A 23,103-nucleotide genomic window follows, 5' to 3' on the forward strand; every position below is an offset into this window, starting at 1 on the left:
AATGAGGAGAAACTAGTTTCTCAAAAGAACAACTTAAATAATTGATGTAAATGTTTTTGCCTGCAGTTTCAGGTATTATGTAGAAATAGTATCTATAAGTCCGTAAAACAGTTTATTCTTTAAAAACGCTCTTACTTTTGTAGCAACTGTTGTAGCTGAGAAGCAAATATTTAGAAACACATGCTCTGTATAAACATTATCACCAAACAAACGATTTCATGAGACTAGGGGTTAATCATATATATTGACGGTGTTTTGGCTTCAGTATATATTTGTTTGGTAATAGTATTTAGCAACTTTTCATACACAAATTTTTCGGTTGCGACTGACTGAAGGGTTTCAATGAGAAGTCTAAGTCTATCGAAAGCTTTTGGTGTGATAATCTAAGTTGTATGATCAAACCTTATTAATTTGAGCTTGTCTCACGGCATACAGAAGTCCATGCTTGCGCTCTGTATTCTTTTATTAGTTTTTTTTATAAATACATTAGTATGAATTTAATTGTTCTTTATAGTGTGTACTAAGTACAAAACTCTAATATTTTATTTTTTCAAATAGTTTATCATCTAATAATTATTTTTATACAATACGCAGCTTTTGATTAAATAATTATAAACATGTCATCCGATCAAATAAACATAAACGAAATTAAAGACAAACTCAACAAGTTAAAGTTGGTAGAAGCAGATTCTGCTGCTAAAACTGAGAGCGCTTCGGTTAATGATCAACAAAGTGAATCATCTTTGGATGCTTACAAAAAGTCGGTGCAATGCAAAAGCGTAAGGAAGTTGGCTTCTTTAAACACCTGTTATTGGCAATTTGACGCTGCATCAAAAAGACTTCAGAAAGAGCTGGAAGAACTCAAATTAAGCTCACCAACTGGCATAAGTGCTAACATGAAAGAAGACAATTTGTTTGAATGGGAAGCTTCCATTCAAGGACCTCCGGGAACTCCTTTTGAAGGCGGAACCTTCATTTTAGACTTGAGCTTCCCGAATGATTATCCGTTTCTACCACCAAATGTTACTTTTAAAACGAAAATATACCATTGCAATGTAAGCAGCGATGGTTATATCAGTTTAGATGTTCTTGGTTCCAATTGGGCTGCGGCTATGTCTATACGAACAACATTGTTATCAATTCAGTCATTTTTAACCGACTGCAACCCTGATAACTGTCTCGTGCCAGAAATAGCAGATCAGTACGTCAACAATCGCGAAGAACACGACAGAGTTTGCAGGGAATGGACACAGAAGTATGCAACTGAAGAAGCTGACTTTTAGTTGCTTCATCAAATGAAGTACTGTGACTTATTTGAACATTTGTATTTTATAATACGTTTTGTAGTCTAAAAGATAATATGTTCCTAAGTTAAGTAGTGTTTCGCTAGAATAAACTTTAGATAAGATAAAAACAGTTTCTATTTATATATCGATAGCTCTAAACAAGGTTGCTTAAAATAAAGTACATTTAGTAATAAGTTTAAGTTTTTTTTTATAGGTTAAAATTTTATACTTCTGTTGCTTGTGCAATATTTTTATACCTACAATGGCAATTGTGGTTAAAAATTTAAAGAGTATTAAGCTTTGTTTAAATTTTTTATCTTAAAACTTTACTTAAATTTTATAAAATATACCTTAGTTTATGTATATTATATATTATTAAGTGTTGGAATATGACAACTAACACTTAATGTCTTTTTATAATAGTGCTTTTAATATTATTAAGGGTGTAATAAATAACTTTGTTAATTCTATTAAAACAAAGTTTATAATGTTAACGTATTTTATTTATTGTTTTAGGGCTAGTTAAAGTACTAAAAAAATTTTCTAATTTTACTTTAACATATAAAATTATTAACTTTATACAAAGAGATGTAAATTAATGTTAAAGAGCATGAGTTTAGTTAACAAGATTATTATAATGTAAAAAAAATCTTACAACAATTATAACTTTATTTTCATTTATATGCTGGTTTGTTAAAAAGGTTTTCAAATACAAAATACTCCGATTATTGGATACTTCATTAGATTATTTTTTTGCTTAACATAATATTTATTCTGGAGTATATCTGTACGAAATACTGAAACCCAAAACCTTAAAGATTTTAAGTTTTGCTCAGATTTGTCTTATATTAAAACTATCTTTATGCTTATAGAATATGCATTAGTACAGGGGTCGGCAAACTGCGGCCTGCGGGTCAAATGCGGCCTTCAAAGCCAAAATCTGCGGCCCGCGAGCTACTTTTTAGAAAAAAAAAGATTATGAAAAATAAAAATAAACGGTTTTGCAATATAAACTTACAATTAGGCTCTTTATTTTGTAAATACACTTTAAAGATACTATTTTACTGCTTACTTTGTTATAATTTCGGTATAGAATAGTAATTTTTTACTTATTAAAATTTTTAATAATTGCGGCCCTTTAATAATTGCGACGATTTTTTCTTAAAAGTGCGGCCCAGGAGCAATTTTCTTTGAGAAAATTGGCAGGCGAGTTACAAAAGGTTGCCGACGTCTACTAGTATAAACTTGTTAAAAAACTTTAGAATGCTGAATTACAAAAACTAAAACGTGATGTAATTTTATTATAATGCTTCAACTTCTAATATGGATGTTACAAACAACCTTTTATAGTCATGGTAAAATATAACTCTAAAGTTATTTTACTATATTTTTTAGGTTAGTTAAAAAGTTGTAAAAAGTTTTTTTTTTAAATTCAAGACTCTTACATTTAGGTTTTGTAAAAAATTGGATTACAAAATTATTAACTTTATTACAGGAAATTTAATGTAAGTAGCATAGGTATAGCTAATACGACTACTTAAAAGTAAAAACAAAATTCTTACACAGATTTTTGACGGCAGAAACGTAAAAGCTTAAAATATTCAAATAATCTTAATCACTTTAATATGTAAACTAACTTTGACAAAAGCTGATTTGCTAAAAGCAGGTTAACAAACTGCTGTAAAATATATTTCAAAATTTAAACTTTTAGATGATCCTTTTTTTAAACTATAATATAATATTTGAACAGTATACTGTTTTTCTTAAATTAACACATGTTTCTGAGTGTTAACATACTTCAACGAAGCACTGCAAGAAAATTAATACTGTAATGAAAAAGTAGAATTTAAGGTAGTTGTACTTATGTAGTTAATAAAAATAAGAATAAATACTTAAAATAAACTATTATAGATTAATAGTTTATAATAGATACAATATGTGATGTTAAATCCGGCTGTTATAAAATTACATAACATTTTTTGATTATTAAATCTAATACATGATTAAATAAAGTAAAAAAACAAATTTAAAAAACAAATCGAAACATAAAGCACTCACATGGAAGTTGTAGAAATACTGATTCATAAGTCTAAACCATCGTTAAATATTTAAAAAACTAACTAACTATTACGTCAAAATATTGTTTTCTAATATTTAACATTAAAAAAATACATTTACCTTGCATTGCAAGAAAGATAGTTTATTGCTTGTGTTTGTAAAGGAACAGTCACACATTTTAATTCATTTTTTTTACAATTAACTCCAATACATAGAAATTATATATTGTAAATGATAAGAAGCAAAACAACAAACTTTAATTACAGAATCAGTAAATTAGTTTAAAGATTTAAATTGAAGTGTTACAAAATTATGTATACTTATCATTAACTTATAGTTTAAGGTAATTAAAGCTATAGAAACTTGGGGTAATATATATTTATAAAATGTTTAAGTCTCAATTACAACATAAGTACAGTTAGATAAAACTAAAGTGACTAATTAACAAACGTTTAACTAAGTAACTAATTAACATACGATGTACAAAACAAAACTTTTTGCAACTATCGAAAAAAAAATGTCCCCTTAAGAATAAACGCTTAGTTGAAAATCTGGTATATAAAGCGACAACCAGATCGCGAAACAAAACAAAAAATATTTGGGCTCAACGGGTGACACTTTCAAAAAAAGATGGTACAACCGTACTAGTGACTTTAAAAACTATAAAGAGTACGGAACAGAAATATCGAAAAATATATGGAAGCTTAAAAATAACAACATTGACTACAAATTAGACTGGGATATTAACAAAGCCAAAAGTCCACAAAGCATTTGCAGCACTTGCATATTAGAAAATGTCGCGATCACCAAAGCAGACAGAAGGGACAATTCAAATAAACGGTACGAGCTCTTTTATTCCTGCCCGAACTTCCGAAAAATCCACTCCAAAACTTAAGTTACTCTATAGTTTTAGCGACTTAAGAACAAAATTCATCCCAGAATGTATTTTTTCAACTAGGTAATTAATCTAAATATTTTTAAATATAGTATTAAAAGTTGATAGTTATATGACACGTCAATTTGACCTAATTAAAGCTCTCATAAGTATTTAAAAAGGTTTGTTCTCATAAACTTGTTTGGAATTAAAAAAAAAAGTTAAAAAAAAACTACCAGAAGTTCTAATGATTATAACAATCAAAAAAATTATTTTAAAATATTATTTTTTAAAAGAGACATTTCATAATAACTAAGAGTTATCTGAAAAAAAATATAAGAACTAAAATATCAAAACTCAAAATTAATTTAATTCATACTTTTTTTATCAATTCAAAAAGTGAATTTATAAGAACATAACAAACGACATCAATTTTTACAAATGACCTTCTTCAGTTGCTTACTTCTTTGTCCATTCCCTGCAAATTCTGTCATGTTCTTCGCGATTTTTGACGCACTGAGTTGCTATTTCTGGCTCAAGACAGTCATCAGGTTGCAGTCAATAAAAAAAGATTGAAAGAAAAACAATGTTCTTTGTATAGTCAAAGCCGCCGACCAACAGTCGCCAAGAGTAAGTATGCTAATGGGGAGTTCCTTGAGTTTCTAGAACCAAACCTCCAATTCAAACAAGTTTTCTTCTTTTAGATAGGCACTGACACAAATCTGAGGATCCTTAGCGATATGCTCCAGTTTCTTTTGAAGCATCTTGGTTAAAAGAACCATGAGTTCCTAATTGTTAGTGCTAGTTTTTGGCGATCTCGAACCATTGTCCGGCCTCAATTTCTGGTACTTGTCATGGTAAGAAAGTTTTTCTTTTTTTTTAACTTGATACTTTCTACGCTTAAAACTTTTCTCTTCTTTAGCAGAGGACATTTGTTGATTCTTCTTTTCCTCGTTTCGGAGTTCTGAGTTTGTCGCATGACTTTAAAAACAAAAAAAAAACATAAGTCTGTAATTTCTTCAGTATTTTTTTTATGTCTTCGATTTATATTAAGTTGTACCATAAGGTTTAATTTTTTATGTTAAAAACAAGCAAGCATTTGTGAATGCATTCATCTAGATACATTTGATCTATTAAAAAATACTTTAAAAAAACCTAGAAAAATACTTTGATATAGGATACAAAGTAAAATAAAATAAAAACCTTAAAGTTCAGTACTATTCTTATTAAACCCAATTAATTGTATATTGTGAATATGTTTTTCTAATCTACTCAACTACTGTATTTGATAAATTGTATTTTTTTAATAGCTAAGCTTATAAAAATAATATTCTAATGAATACAAAACAATATTTATTGTTTTTACACTAAGTTTACTTTTTGAGCAAAAAAAAAAATTAATTCTTAATAGTAGTTCTTATTTATTTCTTTTTGATAAGAACAAAAAAATTAAATTAATATTTTCTTAATAAAAGTTTTAAGTTAAAGTTTATTTATTAAAAATTTTAAATTTGTGAATGCTCTATAGATGAACACTAACAGTCTAGTTATGATTTTATTTAACTTTTGTAGTAAACCTGTCTTTGGAAAGATTTAGTAAAATTTTACTCTAATATTATTAATGTACAAAGTAGTCTAGTCACTATAATATTGGGAGCTATTTAAACTGACGAAGAAAGTCATTAATACAACTAATAGTTTTAAACTGCTTATGAAAAAAAATCAAATAAATAAATATTGAAAATAAAATATATTATAACGGATTAAAACTTTAAATGTAGAGACGATATATATAGTAACTGTGATAAATATTAAAACTACTATATATAAACTTAGCAAATTATTGCAAAATGTGGCAAAAACGGCAAAGTGTAGCAAAATTTAAAATTTGGCAACTATGGAAATTTATATTAGACATCTATAACATATTTCTATAACATTTGTTTGACGTTTTTTGCTTTTTTTTTTTGTCCTTTTTTGCCATATTTTCCATATTTGCATAATAATGGTATTAACATTAAAAAAATTTGTTATTAATAATACATTTTATTACAACAAATTATAACTCTAACATCTAAATTTAATTTTTTTGTCCCTGATAAGATAGTTTAAAAAAATAGTTTTGTAATGGGCTTTTTTGATAAGTTACAATATGGCTCTTTATTTCTTTAGAAGGAAGTATTACAAATTAAAATGTTAGATATATTTTTTTAGATGTTGTTTATTTTTGACATTAGCTTTCTTTCAATACCTAATAAATGTAGCTTTATATTGTTGTTAATCACGATTGAAGAGATGAGTAAGTTAAACTTATTTTAATTCTCATATAATTTCAATTATAATCTAAAAATGTTATGTACCTCGTTAATTATAAAAAGCATTTAATATTTTTATACATTTATTAATTTTAAATGTGTCCTCAAATAAGTTGCATACATACTTATTATTAAAGCTACCAAAAATTAGTATTAAAACAACTATTTTTTTTGTTTATAATAGAATAATAATTCACAACCACATTGAACCTTTTTTTTTGATGAGAGACTACTTATTTTGTAAGTATAAGCTAAATAAATCAGAGTTGAGAAAAAGCCTGGAAATTTTAAAATACCTGGAGTTAAACAATTTAACCTTAAATTATCTTGAAAAAACTAGAATTTATAAAATTTTGATTAATAACCTGGGTGAAACTTTAGATTTTAAACCTATATCACATAAAAAAGATTTTTTTTTAATTTTAATAAAATTACATTTAAAGTAGCATTACAGTATATAAAAAATATTATAAAAATATTTAATAAATAGGTTAGTAATTTTTAAACCATTGGAGACAGTTAAATACCTAAATTAGAATTTTTACTGAAACCAATACAAATCAAAATTCAAAAACCAAGAAAACAATCAGAAAATCTGGAAAAAAAATCAAAATCTTTGGCAACCTTAACAGATATATAAATATATTACTGATTTCTATAAAAGTGAAAAAAAATTCTTTTGTATTCTTTTGTGGAGTGAATTTATTAATTTTTTTAATGATAGTAAACCACTTAAAAAAAAACACAAAAACTTTCTTTTCAAATATATTTTAATTTTTTCTTAATATTAATCACAGTGATTAAATAAGTTTAAGGTTATTACAAGTTTACCCTTTTACTGATTTTCCTTTTTTTTTACTTTGTTGGCTAATACAGGACAAACTTTTAACTATGTCAGGGTTGCATTACATACACTCAAGATAATTGAGGTATGTTCAAACTTTTGTATCAAGCCAGGCTTCTATTAAACTTAAGAGAGTTTTGATATTTTTCATAAATTCTTGGATTCTACCTTTAACTTGGAATTTTTCTTTCTCAACTATTAGTTTCTACACTTTTATTAGTCCCCAGTTAATATTTTTGTATTTCTTAATATTTAACCTGGAAAGAAATTACTTTTTTTTGTGCTCAAATTATTTATTCATATTTTTCCATAGACTCTGGCTAGTTTAATGAAGATCATGGTAGTTTTTAATCACTCAAACTAGCTTTTGTCTCAGGAGTTAAAAGACTGTTACATGTACAATTTCTAATAGAAAACTATATTTTTTTTTTTATAAAGTATTTTAATACTAAGGACTGTATACAATTTTTTTAAGTTTAATATAGCACCTAATATGATCTATATTATTTTTAGTAAAAAGCATTCATGAGTTATAAATATTAAATTTTTGATGAAAATTCAAAGAAATAACTGGAACAAACAGTTTAGAAAAACTACTCTTAGTTTTTTAGTTTTTACTTTCTTTTATAGTTTTTGATGGATATAATAAGATGCAGTAAAATTATTGTAGATGTAAAAAGTAATAACTTGTTATATTAATTTGTAAACTTTTTTAAAGTGATAATTAATCAATTTAAAAAAAAAGTAGATTAAAAATTCTTTAACTTATAGCAGGGCTCCAACACATTAGGGTGCTCAGGATATTCTAAAACTTTATAAAATCATCAGATGACTCAGGATGTTTCAGGATATTTTAAATTTTCTTAAACTCAAGATAACTTAAGACAGTTCTGAAAATCTCTGGGTAGTTTTAAGAGTTTTTAAAATCTCAGGACAATTTTATTCATGATCTAGAAAATGATTTAGTTGATACAGTTTCAATATTTAGATGTTTTTATGTAACCAGTTATGTATAAAAACATTATTTATAATGATTTTAAAAAGCTTATAAAGAATTTCTAGCCCTGGGGATAGTTCTTCAGTGTTCTTATAAATAACTTGTTTTTGTGTAAATCTGATATTAATGTTATAGTGATTTCATTTTCTTGAGGTCATAATTTGAAACTTACACATGGTATTGTTGACTTAGTGATAAAGAGCAAACAAATAAATAAATTTAAAAGGTTCTAAGAATAATAAATGGTAGTTTTAAAACTTACATAAGATATTCTGGAGTTGGTGATGAAAAACAAAAAAAAGTTCTTAAGTGTTTTTAGTAGTAGTTTTGAAACTTTGAAAGGGTCCATAGCTTTTTTCAATTTCTTTAAAAGGGTGTTGTGATAAAAAGTTTGGGAAACTCTTATATAGACTATCATTAATCTAAAAGTAAATTAAAAAATCATTTAATAGCAGGGTTGCCACACGATAGGGTACTCATGATAACTCTGGATGTTTTAAAATTCTAGTAAATCTCAAGATGACTCAGAGTAACTCAGAATATTTTTTTTAATTTAGAATGCTCCAAGATAGTTCCAAGTTTTTTGAAAATCTCAGGACAAATTTTTATCTAGATCTAAAATGAGATTTAATTGATTGATCCAGTTTAATCATATTGTTGTTTTATATTGAAATTTTTTTTAAATGCATTATTTTTAATATTTTTTTTTTTAAATCTTGCGGCTGGTTTCTCAGTATACTTATAAAAAACTTAGTAATATTTGTTTTAAATCTGAAATAAATATTGAGCATGATTTGAGTTTGTGTCTACAAGTGAATATGTTATGTTGTAAAATTAAAGTGACAATAGAATTTTTTTTTCTATTTTATATTATGTTAATTGTTGACTAATATATTTAGTAAGAAATATCCATGTTTTTTTTTATCTCAATTGATTTAAAACTTAAACGGTAAATTATTGAAAAGAGTATTTCTAATACAGTTAGTGAACATGTACTGAACATACCTTAAGTTTGCCAAAAAACCTGTAATCCCAGAAAAACTTGGAGTTTGACAATTTAAGCTAAAAAAATTGGAAAAACACGGAATTTGTAAAATTTTGAAAGTAAACTGGAATTTTAAACAATTTAACATGTAATTAGTAAAATTTTAATTAGACAAAGAAATCTTTCTGAGAGATAAGAATTTTTTGACATCATTAAAAACTTTTTATATTAATAAATACATTTAACAGCTTTAAAAAATTTTTTAAATGTCATTACACTATCTAAAACAGATTTTAAACTTAAACTTAGACAAAGAAATCTTTCTGAGAGATAAGAATTTTTTGACATCATTAAAAACTTTTTATATTAATAAATACATTTAACAGCTTTAAAAAATCTTTTAAATGTCATTACACTATTTAAAACAGATTTTAAACTTAAACTTAAATTTTAACTAAAAATAGACCCTATCCCGTATAATTTTTAAAAACCTGGAAAAAAATTTGAAAATCTTGTAAAAGTTTGCCTAAAACATTTGGCAACCCTGATACATACACATGCATTTCTTCCTTGTAATTATTAAAAAATAATCATGAGGTATGAGTAATGTGCGCCAATATTTTTCTAAAGATCAATAAAAAAACTCAGATGATGCAGTACAGTTTAAAGTCACTCAGAGAATAGAAAAGATTTTTGAATCAAAGAGGGGCAACCCTATTAAAGTAAAAGTTTGTTTACTATTATTTTCAATGTAGAAAAATTAGATTATAAAAAAATAATTTTTGAGACATGTTATTAGTTAAGCTAACTATTTTTTGACTAGAAAATAATTTTGTTGTCACCTAAATTCTACTTGATATGATAAAAAATTATTGAAATATATGATAAGTATGATTTTTACTTAATGTTTTACTAAGTTTTTGAGATACTTCTTCGTAAAGAAATTTATACAAGTTAGAAATTAAAAGTTACATTAATATATATACTGAGTTTTATAAAAAAAAACTAAAAAAATTAATAAAAATATCTTAAGCTTATTCATAATTGTAGCTAAGGGGGTAGCTGTCTAAATTGGATTAGTGCACAAAATTGCACGAAAATACTTTTGCACGAGTAGATAAAATTGCACTAAAATAAATTGCGCGAAGACCTTTTTGCACGAGCAGACATTTTGCACGGGTTATTTTTCACTCTTTAATCTTTTTATGAATCTAATTAAAATATATATTCTTTTTTTTTACTATAACTATTATCCTTAACCCTTACCCTCAGTCGGTAAGTTTATATTATTATTTCTTTTTTAGTTTTTCTATTTTTTTTACTATCACTGTTACCTTAACCCTACCGTCGGTAAGTAACTTTTTTTTTTTTTATTATTTACCTATTTTTTAGTTTCATCTTTTTTTGAATTTTTTCTGTATTTTTTTGCTCTCGTGCTAAAATTTAACTAGTGTTAAATTGACTCTTAGTGCAACAACGACTTCGTGCAATATTGTTCCCTAGTGCAATGTTGTCTTTGTGCTATTAAGACCCGTTCCCGGTTTAAGGAGCTGTCAGATTTTTAGATCTAAAAAGTACTATACTACAACTATTAAGAACTGCTAAATATTCTGAATGATTATATATTTAAGACAAATAAGGTTCTTAATCAGCAATATACTTCAAATGTAACTGTATTTTAACTTAGCACTTTTCAAAACTCTGTTTTAGCTAACAGAGGATTTATAGCTTAGGAAAACAATTAAAACAGGTTAAAATAAATTTTCACAATTCGAGTTTAGTGTCTATCTTAAATAGTTCTGATAAACTTAAACATTTATTTTTCATACCTAATTTTTAAGATGAATTTAAAGGCTATTATTTTTATATAATTATAACATTTATCTGTAATAAAACATTGATTTGCTACTTATTATATCTTTAAAAAAGGTTTTTATATAAATAAACAATTCAAAGGTAAAAATATAAAAAGTATTTCAATATCTTTAGTTATTTTTTACATTATATATGTTGAGTTTTTTCTCACTAAATTTTATAAGATAACAATAAATTGCAGATTACGTGAAGAATATAATTTTAACGAGATAATTTAATTGTGCATATGTGTATGGTAAGTTGTTTATTTTTACAGATTTTTTGGTATTCAGCTTAATAAAGTTGTGTTTCTGATATATCATAAAAACCCTATTTACAAAATTTTATATGATTTAAAGAAAATTTCACCATGGCATCTACCGATTTTTTAACCCTAATGCAAAATGTATGGGATCTAAAATTGCAACCATTGAGTTTTAAGCTATTTTTTTTACATATGGCAAAATGCAACACAAACATACAATAAACAATTTTAAACAACTAAAAAATTTATGGTGGAATTTCTAGTTTTAAGAAAAAAAAAACTGGAAAATTAACTAACAATTACAGAAAGTTATAAAACCACATAAAATCAAAAAATACACTGTACAGTTTTTAGATAACTTTAAGTCTTACACAAAATAGATAATCTTGCAGATGTTTAGAAAATTCGGTTAGTGTAAAAGTTATTCTGAAATTTGGTTAATTTATTCAACTTTGCAATTCGTTGTTTTTTTTATTTTTTAAACGTTGTGTTTGATTGACCAGCCGTTTATTTATATTACTGGATAAAATCGAAAAAAAATAAGTACTCTTCTTAATAATTTAAATAAATTGCATTAATGATGAGAAGTAAGTTTCTCAAAAAAACAACCTAAATAATTTAAGTAAATGTTTTTGCCTGCAGTTTCAGGTATTATGTAGAAATAGTATCTATAAGTCCCTAAAACAGTTTATTCTTTAAAAACGCTCTTACTTTTGTAGCAACTTTTGTAGCTGGAGATGCAAATATTTAGAAACACGTGCTCTGTGTAAACATTCTCACCAGACAAACGCTAGATTTTATGAGGCTGGAGGTTAATCATATATATATTGACGGTGTTTTGGCTTTAGTATGTATTTGTTTGGTGTTAGTATTTAGCAACTTTTCATACACAAATTTTTCGGTTGCGACTGACTGAAGAGTTTCAATGAGAAGTCTTAGTCTATCGAAAGCTTTTGATGTGATAATCCAAGTTGTATGATCAAACCTTTTCTAACTTGAGCTTTTCTCACGGCATACAGAAGTCCATACTTAGGCTCTGTATTTTTTCATTGATGTTATTTTCAATACAGGAGTAAGAATTTAATTGTACTTTATAGTATGAACTAAGTAAAAAACTCTAATATTTTATTTTTTCAAATAGTTTATCTTCTAATATTATTTTTATACAATACGCAGCTTTTGTTTAAATAATTATTAATATGTCATCCGATCAAATAAACATAAACGAAATTAAAGACAAACTCAACCAGTTAGAGTTGGTAGAAGCAGATTCTGCTGCTAAAACTGAGAGCGCTTCGGTTAATGATCAACAAAGTGAATCATCTTTGGATGCTTACAAAAAGTCGGTGCAATGCAAAAGCGTAAGAAATGTTTTTTCAAGTAGTTATCCATGGAGTACTATCCTTGCATCAAAAAGACTTCAGAGAGAGCTCGAAGAATTTAAATTAAGCTCACCAACTGACATAAGCGCTAACATGAAAGAAGACAACTTGTTTGAATGGGAAGGGGTGATTCATGGACCTCCAGACACTCCTTATGAAGGCGGAAAGTTTTTATTGAACTTCAAGTTCACTACGGATTATCCGTTCCAGCCACCAAAGGTTACTTTCAAGACCAAAATATACCACTGCAATATAAACAGCGATGGTTATATAAGCTTAGATGTTCTTGGTTCTAAATGGGCCTCAGGTATGACTGTACGAACAACATTGCTGTCAATTCAGTCGTTTCTCACCGACTGCAACCCTGAAGACTGTCTTGTGCCAGAAATAGCAGCTCAGTACGTCAACAATCGCGAAGAACACGATAGAATTTGCAGGGAATGGACACAGAAGTACGCAACAGAAGAATCTGACTTTTAGTGAACTTTTGAACGAAGTACTGTGACTTATTTGAACATTTTTATTTTATAATACGTTATGTAGTCTAAAATGTAATATGTTCCTAAGTTGAGTAGTATTTCGATAGAATAAACTTTAGACAAAATAAAAACAGTTTCTATTTAAATACGGGTAGTTGTAAACAAAGTTGCTTAAAGTTAACTACATTTAGTAATAATTATAAGTCCATTTTTTTAGTCGAAATTTTATTCTTCAGTCGCTTAATGCGATATTCATATACCCGAAATGGCGATTGTCGTTAAAATTTTAACAAGTTTTAAGTTTTGCTTAGATTTGGTTTTACTTTAAACTTTACTTTAAGTTTGTAAAATATTCTTGATTAAATAAATTAGAAAAATAAGATAAGACTAAACCATCGTTAAACATACCAAAATCTATAACATAAATACGACATAAAATAATTTTCCAATATATTAACATTTAAAAATTCATTTTCCTTGCATTGCTAGAAATATAATTTATTGTTTGTGTTTGTAAAAGAAGAGTCAGGCAGTTAGTTCAATTTTTTTTAACCTTTTTAAAATCATATAAAGTAATCTATAGTAAATGATAAGAAGTAAAGCAACAAACATTAATTACTGAATTAGTAAATTGATATACAGATTTAAATTGAAATGCCACAAAATTCTGTATACTTATTATTTAATTATAGATTAAGGTAATTTAAGTTATGGAAACTTTATTACTTAACTTGATTAAGGTTAATATATACTTATAAAATTTTTAAATCTGAATTATAACATAAGTAAAGTTAGATACAAATTAAAATAACTAATTGAGATAAAAAAAAAGATTTAAACCACTTACACGCAGAAACAAAAGAAACCAACAAAAAAAAAATCTAAAAAAGCTTAACTATAACCTATTTAACTAATTATAAACACAATGATTGACTAAATTTGATGAATTAATGAAAAGCTTATCATAAGAAACGAGGTATAAAACCTAACAATAAAAATTTGATAGTTTAAAATATTTTTTAGTTATTCGGACAGAAAGGGATTTAAAATTTATCTTTCAAAAGTTTAAAGCATTTTGACCAAAAACATAAACTTTTTGACATCCAAATCTAGTCTTTTTTAAATTCTCTTTTATTACTTTTTATATTTTATTGTGTAAGAATCCTTAGAATAGATTCACAAATAACTGTAAATTATACTGACAAATTGTGGCTGTTTAGTTGTTGTATGAAGATTTCAATCAGCAAGTAGAAACTCATATACTTAAGTATTGTACTTTAAATTTTAACTAACAATAAAATTCAGTATTCAGAATCTAAAATCTATTTCATTGGAACATTAAAAGTTCTGTTTTTTAAATATTTCGTAGAACTTTTTATTTTTTTTTAATTATAAAACTTTAGTTATTTATTAAATGTTGTATGTATACAAGAAATGAAAAATTTTTTTTAGCACACTACGCTACACTTTACATAAATATGTTAATGTAATTAATATAAAGTAAAATATATTGATGTACAAAATTATTACTCTAATATTGGGTCCTAGCTAAGCTTATCAAGAAAGCCAATAATTAAACTAATAATTAAACTACTTATGAAGGAAAAAACTTCAAATATGCAACTATTATTGTCCTGGACATGACTTTAAACTGTATCCTGGTGTATGACTCGATTACCGACAGGTTTTTTGTACTCCAGGTCCTTGGACCAAATATTTGAGCACTTTTTTTTTCGTTCAATAAACAATATTATTAAACATAAAACATATTATAACTGATAAAAGCTTTTAATATAGAGATGTTATATATACGCAAATGCAACTGTGATTAATGTTAAAATTATTATTTAGTAAACATAGCAAACTAAGGCAAAATGTTGCAAAAACAGCAAAGTGTAGCAAAATATAGAAATTTGGCAACTATGGCGAACTCAATTAGACATCTATAACATATTTTTATAACATCTTTATTTAAAGTTTGATATTCTTTGCTATATTTTGCCATTTTTATCATATTTGCATAATAATGATATTAATATTAAAATAATTAATCAATAATAATGTAATTATTGCAATAACTTATAATACTAAAATTTAAATTGCAGACTTTGTCCCTGACAAGATATTAAAAATAAAAATTTTTGTTAGGGACTTTTTTGATCAGCTACAATATGATTATTTGCTTTTTAAGAGGATGTTAGAAATATTTTTTGAATATTATTTAGTTTTTACATTAGGTTATTTTCAATATCTTATGAATGTAGCTTACTATTGTCGTTTACCACGTTTTAAGTGATGACCAAGTTAATCTTATTTTAATTGTTATATAATGTTTTATAAAATTCTGAGATGTTATGTTTTTAGTTAAGTAAAGAAATTATTTCATATTCTTATGCATTTATTAACACTTGAAACAAGTTGCATACACACTTGTTATTAAATCTACCAAAAATTAGTCTTAAAACAACATTTTGTTTTTTTGTATAAAAATAACAAAATAACTCACAACCACGTTTTACCTTTTTGTTGATAAGAGGAATTTTGTAAGTATTCAGCTAAATAAGTTAGAGTTGCTAAAAAGCATGAAAACCTGCCATTAAATCTAAAAAAACCTAGAATTTATACAATTTTGAAAAATAACTTGTTAAAATTTAAATGACATAAAAATCCTGAAACTTTAATCAATTTCTATATGTAAAACTATGGAACTTAGATTAAATAAATAAGTACACTAAATGCAAAGATTTTTTTTGTTTGGAAATATTTATAACAAAATCTTGTTTAAAATAGCATTACAGTATCTTTTAATTATTTTTCACTTACTTCAAATAGTTGTTTTCCTTAAATATAATTTATACTAAAAACTTTATCTTTTAAAAAACCTTGAAAAAAAAGGAAAACCTGTAAAAATATTCAAAAAACCTTTGGCAACCTTGATAGATATTTAAAAATATACTAACTATTTCTACAAAAGTATAAAAAAAGCTTTATTTTTACAGTGAATTTTACTATTTTTTATTTAACTGGTAATAAGGCACTTGAAAAAAAACACACAAATTATATTTCTAGCTTTCTTTTTTAAGTTTTATTACCATGAAAAATTAGTTTAAGATTATTACAAGCTTACTCCTTCACTGATTTTCTTGTGTTTTTACTTATCCTTGTCAAATACAGGACAAACTTTTAATTACATTAGAGTTGATTTACGTACACTCATTATACTCAGGATAAATCAGGCATGTTCAGACTTTTATATCAAGCTAAGGCTGTTACAAAAGTTAAGAATTTTGATATTTTTCATAAATTCTAGTCTAATTTCAAGTTAAGATTTTTTTATTTAATTGTTATTTTCTATGTTTTTATTAATCTCTCAAGTAATTTTTTATTATTTTTTAATTTTCAAATTGCTTAACAACACTTATTTTAATTTTTTGGCTCAAATTTTGTTTTTCTATTATCCATAAACTCAGACTACTTTGATAAAACTCAAGTTTGTTTTTAGTCACTCAGGCTGGCTTTTTTTTTTGCTAACCTGTTATATACACAGTTTTGTAAAGTTGTGTACTTTAAATAATCAACTATGCGTATACTAAAGATTGTATATCATTTTTTAATGTTTAATATAGCACATCATCTGAATAATACTAGTTTTTGTAAAAAACACTGTCAGTTTTTTGTTTGTACATTTTTATAAAATTTAAAAGAGTTAAGTGGAATAAACAGTCTTTAAAAAAAAACACTAAGTTTTTGAGTTTTAACTTTGTTTTGTAGTATTTAATGGCTACTTTAAATTATAGTAAAACTATTCAAGGTGTAAATTGTAATAACTTTTTATTTTAATTTGTAAATAATATTTAAATCAATAACTAAAATTAAATAAAAGCTGGGTTGCCACACGACAGGGTACTCATGATAACTCTGGATATATTAAAATTATAAAAAAAAACAAGATGACTTGGGTAACTCGAGATGTTTAAATTTTTTAAACTCAGGATGCCTCAAAATAGTTCTAATTTTTATGAAAATTTCAGGGTGTTATTTAGATTATTTTATATGGACAAATTTTAATTTAGATCGAGAATGAGATTTAGTTGGTCAAGTTTCATTATGTTGTGATTTTATATAGCCGGTTATGTTAAAAACATTATTTTTATTGATTTTGAAAAGTTAATGATTTATTTAAAGCCTTTCAGCTAGTTTCTTAGTATACTTAAAAATAATTTGCAGTATTTGTTTTACATCTGAAATTAATATTAAGCACGATTTGAGTTTGTACATGCAAGTGAGTATTTTATGTTTTAAAATTAAAATGTAAAAAAAATCGAACTATCTTCTAGTTTATATAAAGTTAACTAATCTGTTTAGATAAAACTATCTTTATCTCAATTGATTCGAAACTTAAACGTTAAACCATTGAAAACAGTAATTCTAATAAAATTAGTGAACATGTTTTGCAGATACAAAAGGTTTGCCAAAAAAACCTTTAATCCTGGAAAAACTTGGAGTTTGACAATTAGGGCTAGAAAAAACCTAGTAATTGAGAAATAAAATAAAAAATTTGAATTTTATACAATTTTACATGTTAAGTAGTAAAATTTCAGTTTGACACAAAAATGTATTGTATCGATATATCTTTTTTGTCATCATTAAAAACTGTTTATGAACAAACACGTTTAAGAGCCTTAATTATTTTTATTACACTATTTAGAAGAGTGTTTTAACTTAAACTTAGATTTTAACTAAAAATAGACCCTAAAACGTTTAAATAAAAAACCTGGAAAAAAATTTTTAAACATGGAGAAAATTTTCCAAAAACATTTGGCAACCCTTATACATACACATGCATCCTTCCTTATAAATATTAAGAATAAAATTAATAATGAGGTATGAGTAGTGTGGACCAATATTTTTCTAAGAATCTTAAAATAAAACCATGTGTATGTATGTATGTGTATGTATCAGGGTTGCCAAAAACATTTGGCAACACTGATGCATACACACGCATCCCTTCCTTATAATTATTAAAAAATAATCATGAGGTATGAGTAGTGTGCGCCAATATTTTTCTAAAGATCAATAAAAAAACTCAGGATGATGCAGTACAGTTTAAAGTCACTCAGAGACCAGAGAAGATTTTTGAATCAAAGAGGGGCAACCCTGTTATAGTAAAATTTTGTTTGTAACTTTATTTAATGTGGATAAAGTAGATTTTATAAAAATAACTTATGAGACATTGCTATTAGTTAAATTTAACTATTTAGTAACCAGATTTTTTTATTTTATCATTATAAACAAAGATTAGGTAACAATATTGATTTTATTTTGTGCTTGATTAACCTTTTGAGATACTTTGTCATAGATCAAAATTATTTAAAAAAGTTAAATATAATTTTACTTTTATAAATATACTAAGTTTTGAAAAAATAAACTAATATATTGAATAAAATTAGCGTAAGCGTATAAAATCTTCGTAGCTGTCTAAATTGCTAAATGATAAATTTTCCAACTTTTCTCTCTTGCAATTTTATCTTCGTGCAACCCATTTCCAGTTTAAGGGGAACTACTGTTAAGTACAGCCTAGTTTTTCGAATGGTTATATGATTAGGTCAAATAATGGTATAAATCAGTAATGTACTTCAAATGTAACTGTATTTTAGCTTTAGACTTTTCAAATATCAGTTTTAGCTGACAGAGCTAGGATATACAGCTTAAGGAAAAAAACATAAATAGGTTAAAATGTTTTTCACTAATCAAGTTCAGTTTCTATCATAAATAGTTCTAATAAACTTGAATAAAAATGATTCTAGTTTTTTTAAGGTAGGTTTAAAGGCCACTACTTTTATATCAATTACCTATATACAGTTAACAATAGTTTGTATCAAACATTGATTTGCTACCTAATATACCTTCCTAAAGTAGTTTTTTTATAAAATGAACAATTTAAAAGTAAAGATATGTAAAGTATTTCAATATTTCTAGCTAATTTTGACATTATATAAGCTGAATTTTTTTCTCGCTTAATTTTATTAATTGCACATAAGTTTAAGATTAAGTTATGAATATGATTTTATAGAGATAATTTAATTGTGCATATGTGTATAGTAGGATGCAGGGACGTAGCTTGGTTGTTTCGCAAATCTACAGAAACGTATAATTATGTGCAAAAAAACTTGCTTTTATTTCAGATTGAAAAGACTCTGCTTTCTTAGCTTTTAGTATTTATTTATGCTTAGTTTTGCACTTCTGAGAGATGATTTTGACATATATGTACTCTTTAGCATTTTTAGTGTCGTAAAAATATTGAACGAATTGAACACATCCAAATTGTAACATTTAGGGCGTTAGAGCTTTATTTTTTCAAAAAGCTGTAATGCAAAATTGATTCTAAAGGAAGCTGTACCTTCAAAAATCAAAATCATACAATTTTGTGTTACAAAAATTTGCATAACTTGTTATTACTATTGACTACGTTAAATGTTTGAAATTTGATAAGTGTTTTTGAATTAAATAGTGATTTTTATACTTATTTTTTAAGAAGGGTAGGACTTTTTAACTTTTTATGGGTAGTTTTAAGTATTAAGTACTTTTAATTGCCTCAATTTTGCAAAAAAGAAAGTACCGAAAATTTTGATGATGTCATTAACTTTACTTTGGGTAGTTATTAAGGTTAAACTTTGTAAAAAAAATAGATTTGCTGTCTAGGCCTATAATAGATTCACTTTGTTTATTTTTCGAAATATAAAAATAATTGTATGTGAAATAAAACAATACTAAACATTTCACTGTGTTAACAAAATTAAGGAAATATAATTTTCAACCTTGATATTTTTTGTGTAAGTTACAATTTTAAATTTAACCACAAATTAAGCTATTGACTTTGAAAATTTTTCTTTTATAGATTATTGATTACTTTAAGTTATCATATTTTATAAAAAATTCATTATTTTACATATAGAAGTAGTTTAAAAATTACAGATTTTTTGATGATTTTTTTTTAAACACTATATTTTTTCAATTTTTTTAATTTCAAAAGTTCTAGGTTTTTCCAGTATTTGTTTAAACTGTCAAGTTCCTGGATTCCAGGTGTTTTGGCAACCCTGCTCAAATTTTAAGGAAGTATTCCTTTCAATATTTAAAAAATAGTAAAAGATGACAATTAAAACCTACTGTACTCTCCTATTTTAATGTTTTATATCAAAAATTTGTTTTGGTATAAAAAATCTGTATAAAGATACTTGTAGTTTAGATTAAATTTAATAAAGTGACATCAACTTGTAATAAAAGTGATCTACGCTCTCCCTGTACCCAAGGTAGCTCCTAAAGTTTTTTTGAAACTTCTTTCAATTTTTCAAAATATAATCTTTTTTTAAATTCAAGTCTTTATTATTTTTCTAGACAAAATAAGTGATCAAACTTTCAAGTCATTCTAGGATTTTGTATAACATTCCAAGATTCCCATAAGAATTTAGGTTTGATGGCCACCCTGTTAACTTTATTTCAAACTATAAAAAGGTTGCTTTTATTGAAGTACATAACTCATGTACAATCAGTTCAAAATTTTTTATGAATTAATTTCATCAGTAAACTATAAAAGAAAAATTTTTTAAATCATTTTTTTTAATTTGTGTTTGAATTTAAAATTGTAACTTTATGTTAACAGAAAATATTTCTATAATTTTGTTTACATAAGGAAATGTTTAGTATTATTCTATTGTTTTGTTTCAGATATGATTATTTTTATATTTTAGAAAATTAAAAAAGTGAATTTGTCATAAGCTTAGACAGCAATTTTGTTTTTTTTACAAGTTTAAGCTTCAAAACTATCCAAAGTAAAGTTAATGACGTCATCAAATTTTTTTTTTTTTTTGCAATTTTGCTTCAATTGAAAGTACCCAATATTTACAACTACCTATAAAAGTTCCTACCGTTTAATTAATGTTTTCTTGGTTTAAACAAGTGGCGAGACATAAAGAGTCATAGGGGGTGTGAAGCAAATTAATTTGCCTTGTATACAGTTGTCACTCGTACCTCAACATTCCATTTTTTCATGTATTAACATAACTGCATTTTTCAGATTAAATTCAATAACATTAGAGGTAGATTAAATTGCTGTGTTCCCGCTAGGACGTTATCACGTGTTATTTCAGATGTTTTAATTTTTGCAGATTCGTAACTTTTTTGAGCTAGCTACGTCTTTGGTAGGATGCATATTTTGACAGATACTTTTAAGGTTCCAGCTTGAAAAAAATTCATGTTTTGCAAATATCAAAAAACACTCTGTACAAAGTTTTAGATAAAGTAAAGAAACCTTCACCTAGGCACCAATCGACTTTATATAAATCACCCCAATGCAAAATGTATGGAATCTGAAAATTGCGACTTGTAGTTTTAAACTCAATTTTTTTACATGTGGCAAGTTATCTGAAAAACACTTAAATTTTAGTAAAATTGTTATTAAATAAAATTTCTTGTTTTACGAAAAAATTAAAATACAAAAAAATTCACAAAAGATGTTAAACATTACATAAAATCAGAAAATGCACTGTATAGTTTTTAAACACCTTATGATCTTACATAAAAAATATTATCTAGCAGTTATTTATAAAACTTTAATTAGTTTAAAATTTCTTCTAAAATTTGGTTAGTTTATGCAATTATGTGATTCTGTTTTTTTTTTCTTTAAACGTTGTGTTTGGTTGTCAAGCCGTTTATTAATATTACTGGATAAAAATAAAAAAACTGAAAATAATTATTCTTCTTTTAAACCTTAAACAGTTAGCACAAAGGAGGGAGAAATAAATTCTCAAAAGGTCAATTTGAATAACTGATGTAAATGTTTTCACCTACAATTACAGGTTTATGCAGTAAATTTTACCTATGAGTACATGAATAAAGTTAACTGTCTAAAAAGACTCTTAATCTTATAGCTGGAAATGCAAACATTTCCTAAACAGGGTTGTCAAAAAACCTTGAATTCTGAATAAACCTGTAATTTGAGAAACTTTCAAATAAAAAAGGATTTTCGAACAAAAATCACAATAAAAAACCTTGAATTGTAAGTAATAAAATTTCAATCTGACCCAAAAATTCTATCATATATATGATTTATTTTTGGTCATCATCTTTATTTTTTTGTATTACAAACATATTCAAAAAAGCTCTATGATAAATTTTAAATGTCGTTGTACTTCTTAACACAGCCTTTTTCACCTTAAACTTAATTTAAAACTTTATATAGACCCTAAAGCTTGTAAGTTTGAAAACCAGTAGAAATTTAGCCAAAAACTTTAAGCAACCTTTTCTAAACAATTATTAACACCATACAAACGCTAGATTTCATTCAGCTAGAGGTTAATTGTATATATTGACTGTGTTATGGCGTCAACATTTGAATATTTACTACTGTTAGTTTCAAAAGAATTTTGATGTACAAACAAGATATTATGTTATTCGTTTGCGACTGACTGAAGAATTTCAGTAACAAGTATAAGTCCATCGAAAGCTTCTGGTCTGATAATCAAAGTGGTATGCTCAAGCCTTGATTCAACTCGAGCTTGTTTTACTGCATACAACAGTCCAGGCTTAGGCCAAGTAGTTTTCCTTGATGTTTTTTGTTTGTTTTATTTATACAGTAATAAGAGTTTGGTGGTTTTTCACAACACTGAGTACAAAAACTATACTAAAACATTATATTTTTCACATAGTTTGTCATGAATAGTAACATTTTTGTACATTACGCAGCATTTATTTAGATACTGATTAAC

The 23,103-nt window shown here is 25.6% G+C and overlaps 2 pseudogenes; both read left to right on the top strand.

The window, feature by feature from the left end:
- Positions 1–617: 617 nt before the first annotated feature.
- LOC145832161 (ubiquitin-conjugating enzyme E2 2 pseudogene) lies at positions 618–1,283 on the top strand (annotated as a pseudogene).
- Positions 1,284–12,677: 11,394 nt separating this feature from the next.
- LOC145832162 (ubiquitin-conjugating enzyme E2 D4 pseudogene) lies at positions 12,678–13,340 on the top strand (annotated as a pseudogene).
- The last annotated feature ends 9,763 nt before the right edge of the window (positions 13,341–23,103 follow it).

Source organism: Thalia democratica, chromosome 3, assembly GCF_965202585.1.
Source record: "Thalia democratica chromosome 3, ktThaDemo2.hap1.1, whole genome shotgun sequence".
NCBI lineage: Eukaryota > Metazoa > Chordata > Thaliacea > Salpida > Salpidae > Thalia > Thalia democratica.